The 10,397-nt window shown below is 46.3% G+C and overlaps 1 protein-coding gene across 5 annotated transcripts in view; it reads left to right on the top strand.

The window, feature by feature from the left end:
- The first annotated feature begins 8,520 nt into the window (after window positions 1–8,520).
- Window positions 8,521–10,397, top strand: part of RFX2 (regulatory factor X2) — an 88,752-nt gene continuing 86,875 nt past the window's right edge. For all 5 annotated transcript variants that reach the window (XM_032883731.1, XM_032883730.1, XM_032883728.1 and 2 more), the window contains exon 1: window positions 8,521–8,693. The gene's annotated coding sequence lies outside the window, so the exon portion shown is untranslated. The remainder of the gene's footprint in view (window positions 8,694–10,397) is intronic.

Here is a 10,397-nt window from a genome sequence, read left to right as displayed (position 1 = left end):
AGAACTTGTCTGCGCACCTATGCTGAGGGATGACGGCAGGAGGGAACGTGTTCAAGGGGTGTCTGGGCAGGGAGTTTCCAGGGTGCTGAGTGCTGGGTACAGGGAGGGCCTGGTGAGGGCATCCCAACGGCACACCTGGGCTCTGGGACCCTATAGGGTGGGGTCTGTGTGCTGTAGCCACTGCATGGAGGCGTGCCAGAAACTGAAGGGCCAGAGATATCTGGGCAGCCGAGGGAGGCAGTTTGTGGCTAAATCAGGATGGGTCTGTTGGGGAAGAGGCCCTCGTGAACACAAAAAAGCTGGTGTGGAGACATCTTTGATGTTCTCCTTAAGCCTGTGCTGGCTTCCCTCCACAGAGGAGTCCGCGGTGGTTCCCGAATTCCTAGGGACCAGGAAGAGAGTGAGATGGGCCAGGTAAAAGCAGTTGCCCGTGACAGTCCACCAAGGTAGTGGTTGGGGGTAGGGGGTTGTGTATCCAGGGCCAACCCCACGAGATCCCCTGCATTTCATTTCATGCTCTGCTGTCCCTGTCTTGAAGCCCCTAATAATTGTCAAACAAGGAGCCTTTCTCTCCACAGGCTGACACAGGCAGGTGCAGCTCAGTATTCTGTCTCCAGGGACTTTAGTTTTCTCCTTCTTTCGGGGTTGGAGGGTGAGGACGCAAGAAGGGGAATGTGTGGTAGCATTAGACACCAGCGAAGTGCAGACCTTTGCGTGGGAGAGCCATGACATTGCGGGTTGGCGCTCAACTTTCACTTGATCTTAGCCAAAAGGCCGAGAAGTCATTGCCGCTCAACTTCCAAGGATGTTTCCCTTCACTGAAGGGTCAAGGGCAATTAATTGGATTTTATCGAAATGTGATGGGGCGGGGTCTCCACTTTGTCCCGTCTCTATGGAGGACAATGGTCATTTGACCATTGACCAAGCCTAAAGCTCCTGCTTCCTCACATCAGACTGAAGTAACTTACTACATGCAGGCAGGTCTGCTATAAGGTGATATAGGCATTCCTAAAAATCATTGCCCTGGGCAGAACTGCACAATAAAAACCACAGATCTGTGGTAAAGTTGGATAAGGACAGCAATACCCAAAAATGTCACCATTGAGTTACACGCTTAAAAAAAACAAAAGAACTAATTAATATGGTAGCCGAATTTTAAAATAACTTTATTGAGCTACAATTCATATACCATAAATTTCATCTTTTTAGGGCATAATTTGGTGGTTTGAGACTATGCACAGTGTTGTGCAGTGATCACCACAATCAATTTTAGAACGTTTTTGTCAATCAAAGAAAAGCATGTCCCCATTCGCATTTCCTCCCCATCCTCCTCCCCCAGCCCCTGACAACCTCTAATCCTGGTTTCTGTCTCTGTAGATTTGCTTATTCTGGAAATTTCATATAAATAGAAGCACACACTGTGTGGCCTTTAGTGTCTGACTTTTCTCACTGAGCATCACGTGTTCAAGGTTCATCCACGTGGTAGCGTGAGCCTGTGCTTCACTCCTTTTTATAGCAGATCAACCTTCCATTGGACGGATTTGCCATGTTTCATTTATTCGCCTGTTCATTGGGGTTATTTGGATAATTTCTGCTTTTGCCTGTTTTGGATAATGGCACTACAAAAATCTGTCTACAAGTTTTTGTGTGGACATATGTTTTCATTTCTGTTGGGTATATATACTTAGGAGCGAAATTGCTGGCTCGTTCAGCAATTCTATGTTTAACTTTTTGAGGAATCAACATTCTGTTTTCCAGAGTGGCTGTACCATTTTACATTTCTGCTAGCGTTCCGTGAGTGTTGTGATTTCTCCACATACTTGCCAATACTTGTTATTATCTGTCTTTTTTATTATCGCCAAACCAAGGTCATGAAGATTTACTCCTATATTTTTTTTCCCAAGAGTCTTATAGTTTTACACTTAAGTCTATGATCTATTTTTTTTTTGAGCAATAGTACAAAGTTTATTGAGTAATAGAATACAAAGTTCCTGAAGAGGGAGGGGACTCAAGAGGGCTGCCGAAGTCTATGATCTATTTTTTTTTAAGATTTTATTTATTTGACAGACAGAGAGATCACAAGTAGGCAGAGAGGCAGGCAGAGAGAGAGGAGGGGAAGCAGGTTCCCTGATGAGAGCCTGATTCGGGGCTCGATCCCAGGACCCTGGGATCATGACCTGAGCTGAAGGCAGAGACTTTTACCCACTGAGCCACCCAGGTGCCCCGTCTCTGATCTATTTTAAGTTAGTTTTGTATATGGTGTGAGGTAGGGGTCAAACTTTATCTTTTTTGCATGTGGCTATCCAGTTGTCCCAGCACCATTTGTTCAAGAGACTGTTTTTTCCTCATTGAGTGGTCTTGACACCCTTGGCAAAAATTGAGTGACTGTAAATGTGTGGGTTTATTTCTGGGTTCTTAATGCTATTCCATTTATCTGTCTAGCCTTATGCCAGTACCACAATATAGTTTTGCAGTATGTTTTAAAATCAGAAGTATGGGTCTTCCAATTTTGTTCTTCTTTTTCAGTATTATTTGGGCTATTCTGATTCATTGAGTTTCTGGTGAAGTTTACAGTCAACTTCTGTGAAATTATCAATTTCCGTGGGGAAAAAAAAAACAGCTGGATTTTGATAGAGATAATCTGCAGATCAGTTTGGGGAATATTACCATCTTAATAATGTTTTAAATCTGATCCATGAATATGGGATATCTTTTGATTTACTTGAGTCTTCTCTAATTTTTTTCTATGACGTTTTAAAGTTTTCATTCTACATATCTTGGCTTCTCTTATTAAATTCATTTCTCTGTCTTTTATTCTTTTTGGTATTATTATAAATGGGATTCTTTTTTAAATTTCATTTTCAGATAGTTCATGGTTAATATATAGAAAACCAGCTGAGTTTTATATATCGATCTTATACTCTGCAACCTTGCTGAACTGATTTATTAGTTCTAATAGCTTTTTAATGGGCTTCTTAGGATTTTCGACATACAAGATCATGTCATCTGCAAACAGTTTTCCTGCTTCCTTTCCAATCTGGGTGCTTTTTATTTATTTTGTATGCCTAATTGCCCTGGCTAGAACATCTAGTACAATGTTAAATAGAAGTGGCGAGAGCAGACATGTCTGCCTTGTCTATCTATACATCACATCTTCTTCATCCATTCATCTGTCTGTGGACAGCTGGGCTCTTTCCACAGTTTGGCTATCGTGGACATTGGGGTGCAGATGCCCCTTTGGATCACCACATTTGTATTTTGGGAGTAAACACCCAGTAGTGCAATTTATGGGTCATGGAGTAGCTCTATTTTCAACTTCTTAGAAACTTCCATACTGGGGAAGCCATATTCCCCCCTATGGAGATGGGGGAAAGCAGTCAGTTTTTCACCATTAAGTATCATTGTTTTTGGTGCATTTATAGATGTCCTTAATCAGGCTGGGGAAGTCCTCTATACCCAGTTTGTTGAGTGTTGTTGTTGTTGTTGTTTAAATCATGAAAGAGTGTTGGATTTTGTCCATTTTTTTAAAGATTTTATTTATTTATTTGACAGACAGAGATCACAAGTAGGCAGAGAGGCAGGCAGAGGGAGAGAGAGGGGGAAGCAGGCCCCGTACTGAGCAGAGAGCGTGATGCAGGGCTTGATCCCAGTCCTGGGATCATGACCTGAGACGAAGGCAGAGGCTTTAACTCACTGAGCCACCCAAATGCCCCTCAAATGTTTCTGTGTTTTTTTTTTTTTCTGTTAAAATGGCCATACAGTTTTTGTCCTCTATTCTATTAAAATGATTAAAATTTTTATGTCAAAACAACTAACTTTGCATTCCTAGGTAAATTTCACATGGTGGGTCAATCTTTTTTATATATTGCTAGATTTGGTTTGCTACCATTTTGTTGGGAATTTTTGCATGTATGTTCATAAGAGGTAATGGTCTGTAGTTTTCTCTTTTTGTGATGTCTTTGTCTGGCTTTGGCATCAGGATAGGATAATATTGGTCTCACAGAATGTTAGAATGGCCTTACAGAGTATTCCCTACTCTTCTGTCTTTAAGAACAGTCTGAAAGATTGGTGTTAATTCCTCTTTAAACATTTGGTAGAATTCACCAGTGATGCCATGTGGTCTTAGAATTTTCTTTGTGGGAGGGGGGGCGCCTGGGTGTCTCAGTGGGTTAAAGCCTCTGCCTTCGGCTCAGGTCATGGTCCCAGGGTCCTGGGATCGAGCCCCGCATTGGGCTCTCTGCTCCGCAGGGAGCCTGCTTCCCCCTCTCTCCTTTCCTGCTTCTCTGCCTACTTGTGATCTCGCTCTCTGTCAAATAAATAAATAAATAAATAAAATATTTAAAAAAAAAAGACTTTTCTTTGTGGGAAGTTTTTGGATTACTAATGCAGTTTTTCTCCTTTCATAGGTTCACCCAGATTTTCTATTTCCTCTTCAGTCATTTTCTAGGAATTTGCCCATTTCATTGAGGATATCTGATTTATTGGCATACAATTATTCATAGCACTGCCTTAGCATCTTTTCTATTTATGTAAAGTTGGTTGTGATGTCCCCTCTTTGATTCTCAATTTGAGTAATTTGAGCCTTTTCTCTTTTTATCCTCATCAGTCTAGTTAACGATTTGTCAGCTTTGTTGACCTTTCAAGAAACTAACTTGTGATCTTCTTAAGTTCTCTTTGTTGATTTTCTTTTTTTTTTTTTTAAAGATTTTATTTATTTATTTGACAGACAGAGATTACAAGTAGGCAGAGAAGCAGTCAGAGAGAGGAGGAAGCAGACTCCTTGCTGAGCAGAGAGCCCGATGTGGGGCTCGATCCCAGGACCCTGGGATCATGACCTGAGCTGAAGGCAGAGGCTTTAACCCACTGAGCCACCCAGGCGCCCCTCTTTGTTGATTTTCTTATCTCTATTTCATTTATTCCCACTCTGATCTTTATTATTTCCTTCCTTCTGCTAGCTCTGGGTTTGGTTTACTTTTACTTTCCAGATCTTAAGGTGGAAGAATTAAATTATTGAACTGCAGTCTACCTTTCCTTTTTAACACAGGTGATTACAGCTATAAATATTCCTCTACTTTAGCAGAATCCCACAAATTTTGGTATGTTGTGTTTCATTTTTATTCATCTCCAAATATTTTTTGATTTCTCTAATTTCTAATTTTCTTAGTTCTTTTAAAAAATATTTTATTTATGTATTTATTTATTTGAGGTGGGGGTAGGAGTGGAGGGAGAGGGATAAGCAGATTCTGTGCTGAGTGCAGAGCCCAACTCAGGGCTTGATCCCACGACCCTGAGATCATGACCTGAGCCGAAATCAAGAGTCAGATGCTTAGCTGACTGAGCCATGCAGGTGTCCCTCTAATTTTCTAATTTAAAAATTTCTTTTTAAAAAAATATTTAATTTTTTTACTTGTCAGAGAGAGAGAGAGCGCACAAGCAGGGAGAGCAGCAGGCAGAGGGAGAAGCAGGCTTCTTGCTGAGGAAAGATCCTGATGTGGGACTTGATCCCAGGATCCTGGGATCACGACCTAAGCCGAAGGCATATGCTTAACCGACTGAGCCAACCAGGTATCCCTGATTTCGAATATTTCTAATTCCAAAGTATTTTCTATTTTCTCACCATCTCTTCTTTGAGATAGCAGAGTTGTACATGTGTTCAGTGGTTAAGAAATACATAAATAGTACTGTAAATATGGATCAAGTTGGGACAAAGTTGCATTTTCGAAACAAGAGTTATAGCAGAATGGGCTGTACAACATGGTCACAAGGCACCTGCCATCATGCCCCAAAATGTTATCACTCAGCTCCCCACATCCAGTGCATAGAATGTTCTCCAAAATGTACCTCCAGGCCACCTACTCATCCCCACCCCCACGTCCTTAATCCAAGCCACTATACTTGTCAGTCTGGGAAAACTGTAACAGTCTCCTGAGTTCTCACTCTGTCTTTCTTGCCTCCTACAGTCTGTTCCCCATGCAGTGAGCTTTTTTAAAATGAGAAATCACCAATCTGATTATGTCTCCCTCCTGTTTAAAACCCTCCAATGGCTTCCCAATCTGATGAGAACCCTTTCCCATGGCCTATCAGATTTGAAATGAATTGATCCCCTCCGTCTCCTGACTCACTACCCCTCACTGACTTATGACCTCCCCATTCTTTATGCTCCAGCCATATCCAGTGACCCTGCTGTTTCTTTAAAATGAGTTTCCATCCCAGGGATTTTGAATTCTTGATATTTTCTTCCCTTTTCCCTCATTATTCCAACCTTGGCCCAAATGTCACCCTCTCAGAGAGACCTAGAGTGACCAGAGCTTCCTGCATGGTCCAGACACTTCCCATATATAGTACTGAAAGCATCACGTCCTGGAAAACCTCATAATCTCAAGCCATCCAGGATTGTTGGTCACCCCTGAGTACTCCATCCGAAATACCCCCTACCCAGTCATCGCCTGAGTTGCTATTATATCACTGTTCCTATAAGCATGAGAATTGTGTCCCTAGCACCTAGAATGGTGTCTGACAAATAGTAGGCACTCAATATTTTTGGCTAAATTAATAACTGAAGAAAAAAAAAAAACAACTGAAGGAAAGGAACTGATTCCTGGAGTCCTAAGCTTAAGACTCCATCATATAAAAATCTGAAAGAAGCAACCTGTGCCTGGGTGGCTCAGTGGGTTAAAGCCTCTGTCTTCCGCACAGGTCACGATCTCAGCATCCTGAGATCGAGCCCCGCATTGGGCTCTCTTAACCAACTAACCCACTCAGGCACCCCTACTTACTGCCATTCTGTTAACTGAAAGAAGCAACCTGTTAGAAAGCGGCTAAATCAATTCTTCAGGCGACCATCAGCATTTTCATTAAAATGAATAGAATAGGAAAGATCAAGCATTCCCAAAAGTATCATGTTGTGGAAATTTTTAGTTATTACGTGTTTGTTTGGACTGAGCATTTGGGTCAAATGCATTTCTTGCTGTGGCCTTGTAGTCAAAAATGTTTGAAAACCACCCAGCTACCAGCCAAATGCACGGGCTTTGGTACCAGACTGAGGGTCTGAAGCCCTTGTAAGCTGTTTGGCACTGTGCAAACTCACTCATTCCTTCCAGACCTCAGTTTCCTGATCTGTAATGTGGGCATAGTGCATGCACATTTCTTGGGATATGAGTGTGACATTAAACTGAGTTAGCATACCAAAAAAATGCTTAGATCAGTTTCTGGCACCTAAGAACAATTTAATCAGTGCTCACTAATATGATTACTTGTTGAGTGAATGAATGAATGGATGACTGAATGAATGAATAGGTCCGAGGTCTAATCTTCCTTGAAATTGCCCTGCCTGTTTCCTTCCAGAACAAGTTTTCTCTCCAGCCCCTTCTCCTGAATAACTATATATGTTTGTTTATTCTGTTTATTGTCAATGTCCGGGGATGAGAATAAAATCTCCAGGAGCGTGTGGGTTGTTTATCCTATGCAGGGCTGAACCTACCATCTGGGGCTGCGGGGAGGGAAGAGGGTTGGCAAACATTTTCTGTGAAAGGCTGGATAGTAAATATTCTAGGCTCCGCTTATGTCATTCCATCTTTGAGCAACGAATTAACTCTTCAGTGCTCAGCTCTGTCCGTGGATTGTGAAAACAGCCTCTCAAATTCTCTTAAAAGATGGGCCTGGCTGCGTTCCAATAAAACTTTATTCACAAACACAGGCAGACATAATTTGGCTCAAGGGTGTGGTCCGCCAACCCTTAAAGATACTAAAAATACTGGATTCAGTAATGCAAGAATTTCACACATTTTCCACCTGCCACTGAAGATTCTTCTTTTGGTTGTTTAAAACCTCTTAAAATTTTTTTTAAAGGTTTTATTTATTCATTTGACAGAGATCATAAGTAGGCAGAGAGGCAGGCGGGGGGGGGGGGGCGGCGGCGGGCAGGCTCCCCGCTGAGCAGAGAGCCTGATGCGGGGCTCCATTCCCGGACCCTGAGACCCCTGACCTGAGCCGAAGTCAGAGGTTTTAACCCACTGAGCCACCCAGACGCCCCTGTTTAAAACCTCTTAAAAAATATTTTAAAACTCCCAGCTTGTGGTCCATGAAAAACAGGCAGCGGGCAGAACTTGGCCCGCAGGTCGGAGTTTGCGGACCCCAGACTGAGACTATGCCGGGACGTCCTGAATAATCGAAGGCCCCATTAAGGTCGCCGAAGTTTAGCCTTCCGGGAGCAGCGCCACCCACCGGGAGCCGCGCGCGCTTCCCGCTAGCCAACCCTCCGAGCCCCGCGCGCCTCCCGGCAAGCCACGCCCTCCCTCGCGGCTATTGGTCAAGCCTCGCCCTCATCCTCGCCAGGGGACACCCCCTCTGACGGACACTGCAGGCAACCAATGGAGTACCGCAGGGCCTCCTCGCGCCCGAGGGAGGCGGGCGTAGGCGGGCCGTTGAGGGGTGGGGCGTGGAGCCTGGTAACCGTTGCCGGTAACAACGCCCCGCCCCATCGCGGCGGGCGGGCTGGCGGGCGGGCTGGCGGGCGGGCGCGCGAGGCAGGCGGGCGGGCGGCGGGAGCGGGAGGAGGAGCGGTCGCCGCCGCCACCGCCGCCGCCATAGAGACTGTAGCCGTGGAGACTGTTACTTACCAACGGGGACCAACACGCAGCCGCCGCTGCTGCCGCCGCGGGAGCCGCTGCCCGAACTCCCGGCCCGAACTCCAGGTGACCGATGCGACCGCCCGGGGCCCGGCCCGACCGGGGAGTGCGGGGGGCGGCGGGGATCCGGATCGGGGGTCGGGACGTTCACCCCAAACGTCCGGGGTGGCGCCCCCGCGGGACCCGTCTCTTCAGCCCAGTTCCGCAGGCGCGGCGGAGTTTGGGGGAGTCTGGGAAACACCCCCCGACCTTTTACCCAAACTTGGGGGCAAGTGGGAACCGTCGCCTCACTTTTCAGAAAACTTCCTGAGTTGGGGGCCCCCGAGATCCCTCTCTCACTCTTACCCTCTCACTCTTACCAAATCCCCGACTTGGGTGTGCCCCTGGACCCCTCAAACTTTTATCTTCAAACTCCCTGAACTGGGCCCGGGAACCTCTTCTTACTTTACCCCCAAATCCTTAAGCTGGGGGCGCCCAGGGACCACTCTCTCACTTCCTCTCAATTTCTTGAAACATCTCAACTCCCTACCTTAAACTCCCGGAATTGGGGCTCCTGTAGCCCCTCTTATCTTTTACTCCCCAAATCTCTGAAATTGGGGTCCCCGGGGCCCCTCTCGCACTCCTAACCTCAGGCTCCTGAATCGCGAGGGCCCGGAAGACTCGTTTTCACTTTTGCCCCAATTTCCTGGATTTGGGGTGTCTTGGGGACCGTCTTCTCATTCTGACACCTCCCTCCAGAATTGTGAGCTTGAGGGCTCCCGTGGAACCGGGTTCTCACTGTTTACCCAAAAGTCGATGAGCTTATCTTGGGGAAAACGCCCCCCTCCCTTACTCGCCCCAGACTCACCGAGAATCAGACTCCCCTGGGACCCGTTTCTCACCTCTTTACCAAAAATCCTCGTGATTAGGCTCTTCGGACCCTCCTCCCCTCTCTCCCTTTGAGCCCCACATTCCAGAGTTTGGGGCATCCTGTGTCCGCCAGGGCTTGCACCCCGCTTGGGAAGCCCCTTCGCGCGGCCACCGCTCCCCTATTTGGACTGATCTCCAAGCGAGGAGAGTTTCCCCAGAAGTTGTGTGCGTGTATGTGCGTGTGTGTGTGTGTGTGTGTGTGTTTTAATGTATTGACCTATTTTGTTTAAAGAGCCCAACCTGTGGCCCAAAACTGCTCGGTGACATTTTCTCCTGGGATTGTGTGAGTGCGTGTCTGTTTGTGAATTTGAACCCCACCCCTAACTCCCCCTTCCCCCCGAAGCGCGCTGGGCACACAGAGACACACAGACACCCCCCCGCCCCCCAAATACGCTATTCCTTTCCCCTCCAGAGAGAAGCCAGGGGCTCCCTCCCCACCGGTCCCTGTGGGCTGTTTTCCCGGCTGCACTAGGAAAGTTCGGTTTCCCCGATCCTAGTGGCTATTTCAAGGGCCCCTGGGGCCGAGGTGCCCCTGCCATTCCAGCGGAGGCGGGGGTGGTTCACCGTCCTAATTTTAACCTTCTGGTTGCCCTGCAGGAATGAGGGAGGGAGTCCAGGTCGGCGTTCTCCATAGACCTACTGCGGGCTTCTGGCTGTTTTCATGGGGCAGCCCCCAGCACACAGGCACGCGCATAGCACAACTATTTCTTGCCCGGTGCGATTAACCGGCGGTGCAGACTTTCCTGAGTTTTTTTGCCCTCCCAGCCAGCTTTATCTCGCAAATCCAAAATATCAAACCTTATGTAAGACTCTCGGTTTCAACTAAGACTCCCCCAACTAAATAATTATGCTAATAATAAT

Source organism: Lontra canadensis, unplaced genomic scaffold, assembly GCF_010015895.1.
Source record: "Lontra canadensis isolate GAN:19392208 unplaced genomic scaffold, GSC_riverotter_1.0 scaffold88, whole genome shotgun sequence".
NCBI lineage: Eukaryota > Metazoa > Chordata > Mammalia > Carnivora > Mustelidae > Lontra > Lontra canadensis.
Note: the sequence above shows the minus strand (reverse complement) of the source record. Positions and strands in the feature narration are given on the sequence as shown.